Raw genomic sequence first — 8370 nt, forward strand, 5'->3', positions numbered from 1 at the left:
CGTTCTTATAGGCCATATATATAGCAAAGATTAGCGGCAGATGAGCCTTAGGACACACTAATTTATGGAGTGTATTCTTCAAGACTTCAACAGTTCAACCTACAAGTTTCATCTGCAAGCACATCATAAAGTTATTGAAAATATTCAGATCACCCACTTTATCAATTTTCCTATTAAATGAGATAAACATTGAAAATAGGAAAACATAAATAATCTAACAAAACAGTAAGTATTACTAATTTACTACCTGCAGAAGCGATATTGAATTCTGCTAGCCTACAAGTCTACATGATATTAAGATAGTTATGAGGTGAACTCTTTCAATTTCTTCCATGTTTATCATCACTAGTCGTGAGAAAGAAATAAGACTCATCAAAGCGGTGACCCATGGTCGAGCTTGAACCATTCTAAAATTCTAATTGTATATGTAAGCACTAAGACATCCAAAATACGTGCTAAGAACAATCATCATCCAGTTTAGTTTCGCAGATAGGTTCAACAGATTCTAAGAAAACAAGTTACATAGTAATCTTCTTTCAGATATATTAGCAATATGAAATGAAAAACATGGAGGTTTACAAAGAAAGAGGAATGTATGTTAGTTTGTTCATCCTTTTCAGAGATATGGAAACTTGTTAAAGCGTGTCGGGAACTGAGTGAAACAGAGCCAATTCTACAATGTAACTCGATCTATTCAAGAAAGCAATACCACAAACCACCTCCGGGGATCGGAACCGGGACTCTAACTCGGAGGTGCGAAAGTAGTGGAACTTTTTGAAAAAGGGAGCAATAATAGAACTTCTTAAGAACTTTCGGGTGCAAGTCCTTATTGTTTGGGCATACTTCTAGCTAGTTCCTAGCAGTTGCACCCCCTTAGAACCATCCCTGACCACCTCTCGGCTCTCTCGCTCTCTCCTCTATTCTTTTTTCTGTCTCTAGAATAAATAACTCTTTCCTTGTGTGTAAACCGATGCAACAACACAAAGAAAGAATCAAGATACCATGAGACACGCCAAGATACCACCAACATCATATGTGATGATGCTACGCAAACACTTTTGCTAGCACAAGAGTTAATCGACTAATTCTCTCAACTTACTTAGCTCTCTCGTGACAAACTTGGGTTGGCCCTTCATAGTGACATATTGCACACTCAAGTGTGAACAATCTCTCTCCTCCTCCCTTTACTTCTTCCCCATATAGAATCTTCTACCTTCATCTTTCAACAACTACCTATACTTTTATTATAAGGGTACATAGCCTACATCTTTCTTTTTTTTTTTTTTTTCTGTAAGTTGGATTATCGGAGGTTTAAGATACTCCGCAATTCTTCTTTTTCAAATTTGACAATAACACAAAGCACAACCCACAACAAACTTGTATAGCTTAGATGTTACTTGTCGTGATCCCTACCAATCAGGTTGATTTCGAATGAAAAACTTTAAATCAAACTTTTGATGCATAAAGTTACTCTTCATTCTTCATCAAACTTTTCAACAAAAAGGATAGAAAAGCATGTTCTTAAATTTGGTGATTAAATTCCAACATATCGATTTCATTAGGGAATTACTGTGTTATTAAGACAATGAAGAAGACATTGTTAAGTAAGTCAATGATTGTTGTCGAAAACAAGAACGGTCTAACTCAAATGTCGAGAACCCTAGGAACTTGCACAATAACCAAAAACTAAAGAAATCGCCAACACTTCAAATAGAACAAAGTCAATTATTATTATTTTATTAGCACATCCATCCGTAATAGTTCCAAAACCATATATACAAACTGAAACTATAATATATATCAAAAAATAGTTTAGCGGTTTGAAGTGTCAAGACTCAAGTGTGCGAGTTCCAAATCATGACGAGCGAACACGATCAAGTCATCCAAACATGAGACAACTAAGCTACCAAAATTTTCAAAATATAAGTACCTCTTGCGATTGGAAGTCGGACTCAATTCGATGATGTTGACTCTCTGAATGGCAAATCGCCTCAAATCTCTCTCGAAATCTTTGGAAGAATACACTCATCTTAAGCCCCAAAAGCAATTATATATAACTCCAACAAGATAAGCACATGCATAGTTGGTTTTTTTTGTCAAAAATAGCATTTCCAAACGATGAGGAGCACCTGTCTTTTCGGAAGGCCAACCAGAGAACTGACCGCACAACTTTTGAAGTTCGGACCTCGAAATGGATGATGAACAAGAACCCCGCAGCAGAGGTTAAGACTTTATTAGGATCAAGAGTAACAAATGGGTTAGCATGTAGAGCATGAGTATTTGCCAAACCAAAGAGTTACCAATGACCCGATCATATCATATATCAATGAATCAATATATCTATAATTTGGAAGCATATAGGCACAATCATTGACTACCCCACAATTTATGTTAATTTGTCTATAATCATTGACTACCCCACAGTTTAATAATATTACACACAACTTTTATAACATTCTTACGCCTCTCACTTTCACTTTAATACTGTATGGTTGGTTAAAGGTTGTTTTCAAACTGCCTTCTCCTATATTGTGCCCGTATATATCTAACCGTACCAATTTCTGTGGATAAGTTCACAAACAAATTGAGGAACCATAACATCTACATCCATAGTATTACAAATTTATATTTTTAACAGCAGAGAGAGTGACCGAATATACTGAAATCTCTTACCTACTGACAATAATCTGATTTGAGTTCTTTAGCAGATCAGATTATTCCAACTTGCAGATTTTTAACAGCAGCGGCGATTCCAAGAGCGAGAATAGAGAGACGATTGGGAGAGTTAGATCCAACGAGGTAGATTGTGAGAACATGTTTGATGGAGGAGAGATTGGAGGCAAAGATATAGAGGAAGATGAGAAAAGAGGGGGGGTGACACAAAAGAAGTGTTATTTGGGGGTACGGTCAGACACAAAAGAAGTGTTATTTGGGGGTACGGTCAGACACAGGAGAGGGCGACACGAAACAAGTTGTTTTTTGGGTGACTTTAGAAAAGCGACATCAAGAGTTCGCTACGCTCACGGATTAGTCCAACCATGTAATCCTATTACTCGAACACTTTGAAATTAGAAAAACAATCATAAGTCCAGAGTGCCACTTTGGCATAATTAAACCCAACTCTACATAATGAGAAATTTTTATTTTATCATGTCCCAAATCCCTTTAACAGTCTCAGCAATTATTAATGTGGTCATTGTATTGGTAGTGTAGTATGCAATTTTGTGGCTATAAATTTAATATTTTGTCTTCGCAAATGAAAAAATTCAATTGGATTTCACATCATTACTTCTCTGTTTTTTTTTTTTTTTTTTTTTTTTTTTTTTTTTTTTTTTTTTGGACTATGTTATGAATAATCTATAATACCCGATTCTTTTCAAAATATCCAAAATTTTGACATAACCTCCTTTGTAATTTCAACATTAAATCATATCTCCACGTTATACCTGTAAAACACCATCCAAAAACATAATACATACAACAAACTAAAATGTACAACATCATCCAAAATTTTGACAGAGCCCCCTTTGTAATTTCAACATTAAGTCATATCTCCACATCATACCTGCTTTCAACTTTTACAAAACATCATCCCAAAACAAAAATACATAACAATTTACATCATTTAAGTTCAAAAACATAATACATACAACAAAATACGCATAAGACTTTACAGATTGTTTCATTACATAGCTTTCACTATATAATTGCACCTAAACATATATGGTGCAGATTTACACTAGTAACCAAGCTTAAAGAAGATGCGGGTGGAGGTGAATCAAAGTCCAGTAGGAACAGACGAGATACACTAGCAAGTGTTAAAAAATGTTCTTCATGGTTGGTATTTGCCGAGTCCCTACATTAGGAAATAAAAAAAAGATAATAAGAATCATTATGAAACACATTAGTAAGTGTCAAACTATGGAAAACCAATATGTGCGACCTCCCACTTAAGATTCAATTATGATATTATAAGAAACATATTTTGTCTAACTTTATAGATGTTTAAAGGTACATATAGATGAATCAACTATAAGATGTAATCACGAATTAACATACTGAGAATATAAACAAAATCTCAAGATAAGTGTAGTTTCAACTAATGCTTGTAGTGGATATGTGAAGCAAACGACTTTCCTCTTGCAATCGGCCTTTAAGACCAGCACATCTTCCAATTCTTTGCAGTCTATCTAAAGTGAACATAGGGCTAAATGCCAGATCACACAACTTTATGGTACGTGACAAAGCAACAAATGTCAAACCGAGGCTTTCTCTTTCACCAATATCTACCACAGCCTGATTAAGAGTGAGCCCTTGACTTTTATGAATTGTTATAGCCCAACACAAAACTAGAGGAATCTGAGTTCTTTGGCATGAAGTATCATCTGTCTTGAAACATACGCTGACATTGACTAATATATACTGCATTGCAGTGGGGAGTGAGCGGAGCTCTGTGCATGCCATGGTTGTTCAATTGAATGTCACTCTCAGCTTGTGTTTGATCTGTCATAATTTAAAATTCTCAATCTCAATCTCACCCAACAAAAAAATGACAAACGCAATCTCAAATGCAAATAAAAAATGACAAATGTAATCGTACTACCAATCTCAATCCGACTCACGATCAAACGTGGTCTGACAAATGCAACCATTGGTCTCAACGTAAATAATGTATTTAATCACTAAAGGGTGAGAAAATGAATCTCGGTTAACATCATTACAAGTACGAGTTGCCACACAAAAACCAGACATTTGTGTCTCCCCATAAATAATTGGATCGTGAAATGATGATAACTTAAGTCACAATTACAGATAAACTAATCAAAGTATCAAACCAAAACCATTTCCAAACTAATCAATAACATTGAGTTAACATAATAGAAATATGAATCACACTAAGAACTCATATAAAAATTCCAACATCAAAACAACATTAAAAAAAAAACCCCCACCAAGCATACCCATCTCTTAAAAACCAATTTCATTCCATGTACAAGTAACAATATCATGAAAGGATGAAAACTTTCATCTTTTCATGATATTGTTTAACTTTCACGTGAAATTTTCTTCAATAAAGGTGCAGGCAACTTCTCTAAGAATCCATGAAGTGATAACTTGGTGCACCAAACAGAGAAGCAACCAATTTAACCCTCATCAAACTTTTCAAGCATCTATACAAAAAATTAAACAATTCAATGCAAATAACTGTGATGTTGGGGCGTTTACAAAGCAAACCCGAGTAATTAAGAGAGATGGGAGAGGAGAAGCAGTCGAGTGATTGAGAGAGAGGAGTTTTTTTTAGAAGAAAAGAGTTCTAAGTTTGGCAGAGAGAAAGGAGAGAATGCGAACAGACATAAACCAACGAAATGACATTTTGGGCCACATACCCCCACCTAGCCCAGAACGTTCGCTCCGTTCACTTGATAAAAGTTCGTGCATATTATCTCTCCACACCATATCGCTCTATTTTCCAAACCGAGTAATATTAGAGACTCCTTAAAAAAGGATGGCTAAATAATTAGAGACACCTCCCCTCATTTGTTACTTTCTCTTTCGTTTTAGTCAAAATTATAAACACCTCCCTAAAGTCTGAAAAAATAAATTTAAATTTCGAAATTCCAAAAAATCAATTGAAAATATATATTTATGTATATATTATCGCTCTTCAATTCACTAAGATGTCTAGAATGTAAAGAATCACCCTAAAGAATAGAAACAACTTCTCTCCCCAATTAAATGTGAATACGAGAACTCATATCTCCCCATTTCATATACATCTCGCTTTCCCTCACCATTAAGATGATCCATCATCAGTTTATTCAACTTATGATTTTCTTTCTCTTCTATAAACTTTCTCCCCATTACAAATATGGTTTTGTCAAATGGTTAGATACTCAAGCGTGGACACAACATGATTATGGAAAGAACCAACATTGGCATTGATACTTTTAAGGTAGCTATAATATGCTTTTCTTTTTTGCATTTTCTCCCATTCGACATTTAATTTTGTTAATGGCCGGTTTGAGCCAGACAGAACCGTCCATATTATTGATTGTTCCAATTGTGTTTTTTGTTTTGAAATTTTAGAAGAATACATTATGGGTTGCCATAACGTAGAATATATTGGAGCAAAAAGTTACAACTTAGGTATTAGATAGTTTTCAATCAATGGATTTGGGTTTCGATTTCCATTCAATTTTCACAGGTTTTTATATTCTTTGTATTTCCATTTTTTGTTTTCCCAGTGGTTTAACATATCAGTATTTTGATTATATTCCAAATTAATGCAATGCCACAGTAGCCACTACCTTCTTTAAAATTACATGTGCTCACAAGTTTTGATTATTTTTGCTGCAAGGTTGTCATGTTCAAACTTAGTTTGACTGCATTATGATTCAATTGAATTGTGATGCCATATTTATTTGGTTTGCACTGCTGTATTTATTTAGAAATTGTTCATTTTATGATTAATTTTGATCAATAACAGGTAAATCATTGCAAGGCTTCTATGGTGAGATTCCAAATTATCATGTTCTCTATTTTGTACGAGGTTAGTCCAACAAGTAAGTATGTCATTTTTATCCTTTAAATGGTAAGTCAATTTTATTCAATGATGGTCTTCTAAGCTAATCATTTAATTTAGAGTAACTGTAAGGTCATCATGTACAAGGTTACATGGATGTGCATCAGTGCGGGGTGCTAGCGCTGATTGGATTTATGGATGTACGTTATTGCCACATATGATTTTTAAGGTCTAAGGTAATCTATTCCACTACTTTCATACGCACCAACTGCAAATTTGGTTTTGATCTTTAAATACAAAGTAATCATCCACCATAAAAGTGTTTTCTTTATTTATTGCAAATGGTTGGGTTTTTTGAGATGATTAATTAGATTGTGTTGTTGGCCACCAGCCAACCCTTTAATTGCATGTCATAGAATAAACCTAATTAATCATGTTATGACTCTTGAACTTGGGTTGTACTTTTAGGAGTATTAAGAATTTGATAATGGGCGCGTTTCGAATCTCTAAATAGCTTTATTAGAGTTTCCACATCAGTTTGGCTTATGTAAAAATCAGGGAAAATAATTAACAGTTATGACAAAAATAGAAACAAATCATATGAAAAATGAGTCCCAAACAATAAAACCCAATCATCTCCTGGCCACCAAACCTATATATATTGTTTCTCTATTTGCCACATGTGTAAAACCCATAAACCAACCCTTATTTTCCTTCTCTACCTTGACAATTAACCTTCTTCTTCATGTCAGGTATGCTTCTCCTATTATCTTTCTATTTCTTTTGCTTCTTTTAATTTTGTATTGTATTCTTAATTATTTGGTTATATATATTCTTATAATTTCTTATGGTTTATAGCTTCAGGAACTCTTTATGCCAATGAAGCCTTCAAGTTGATTTTCATTATGTTACCCCATGAAAGCACTTCAAGTACCGAAAAAATCAATTTTTATTGAATGATTGTGTTTTTGTTTCACATTTTGTTTGTTATGGGGGGATTTGTTTTTTTTTTGTTTTTTAGTGATATGTTGGTGTAAAAATTGGATGTATCCAAATTCAATCGACATGCATTTTACACACTATTTCTTGCTTTCATTGATATGAAAGTAGAGCTTAAAGTACCATAAATACATGTTGCAAAGACAAAGTCAAATGTAACAACAAAGGCTAATAATACTTTGGTTCCATGGAAAATAAGGAAGCGAGTCAAGCGACATAAGAAAGAGATATCATGTTTTTTTAACCATATTTAATATTACATATTTCAGCCCACATGGCCATACTTGCTTTTGGTTTACTTATTATTATTTTTTATTTTTTGAAGCAGTAGCACTTTCTGTTGATGATATTGTTATATTGCATAGGATTCCTATTGCATACCGCCCCATTGACACGCGCTCCTTTTGTGTGTGTATATGGAATGTGTAGATGGATGATAGTCGTTGAACAAAATAGAAGCGTATCAAAACCTAATTATCCCTCAATGAGTAAAGAATGAGTAGGATATTGTCACACCCCGAATTCGACAGAATTCAGAAAAAACATTATTTGTTCTCGACTCATCGATTTTCGAGGTGTGACGCACTCTCCACTTCCAAAAAACCCATAAACAATTTAAATATGCAGATAATTAAAAACCAATAAAAATTTTAACTTAAACAAGAGTTCTCTTCATTACAAAAATTAACAAATGAAAATGCAAATACCGTAACCTTATCTCAATTGAAAATCTATATCACCTCAAAGGAAAACAAAGCCTATCTTGAAATGCAACGCTAACGCAAACCACAAGCAGCAACCAATCTTCTTCAACACTAAACCTGTCAAGACTTATCAACTATGTTCAT

Source organism: Coptis chinensis, chromosome 1 (assembly GCF_015680905.1).
Source record: "Coptis chinensis isolate HL-2020 chromosome 1, ASM1568090v1, whole genome shotgun sequence".
NCBI classification, from domain to species: Eukaryota; Viridiplantae; Streptophyta; class Magnoliopsida; order Ranunculales; family Ranunculaceae; genus Coptis; species Coptis chinensis.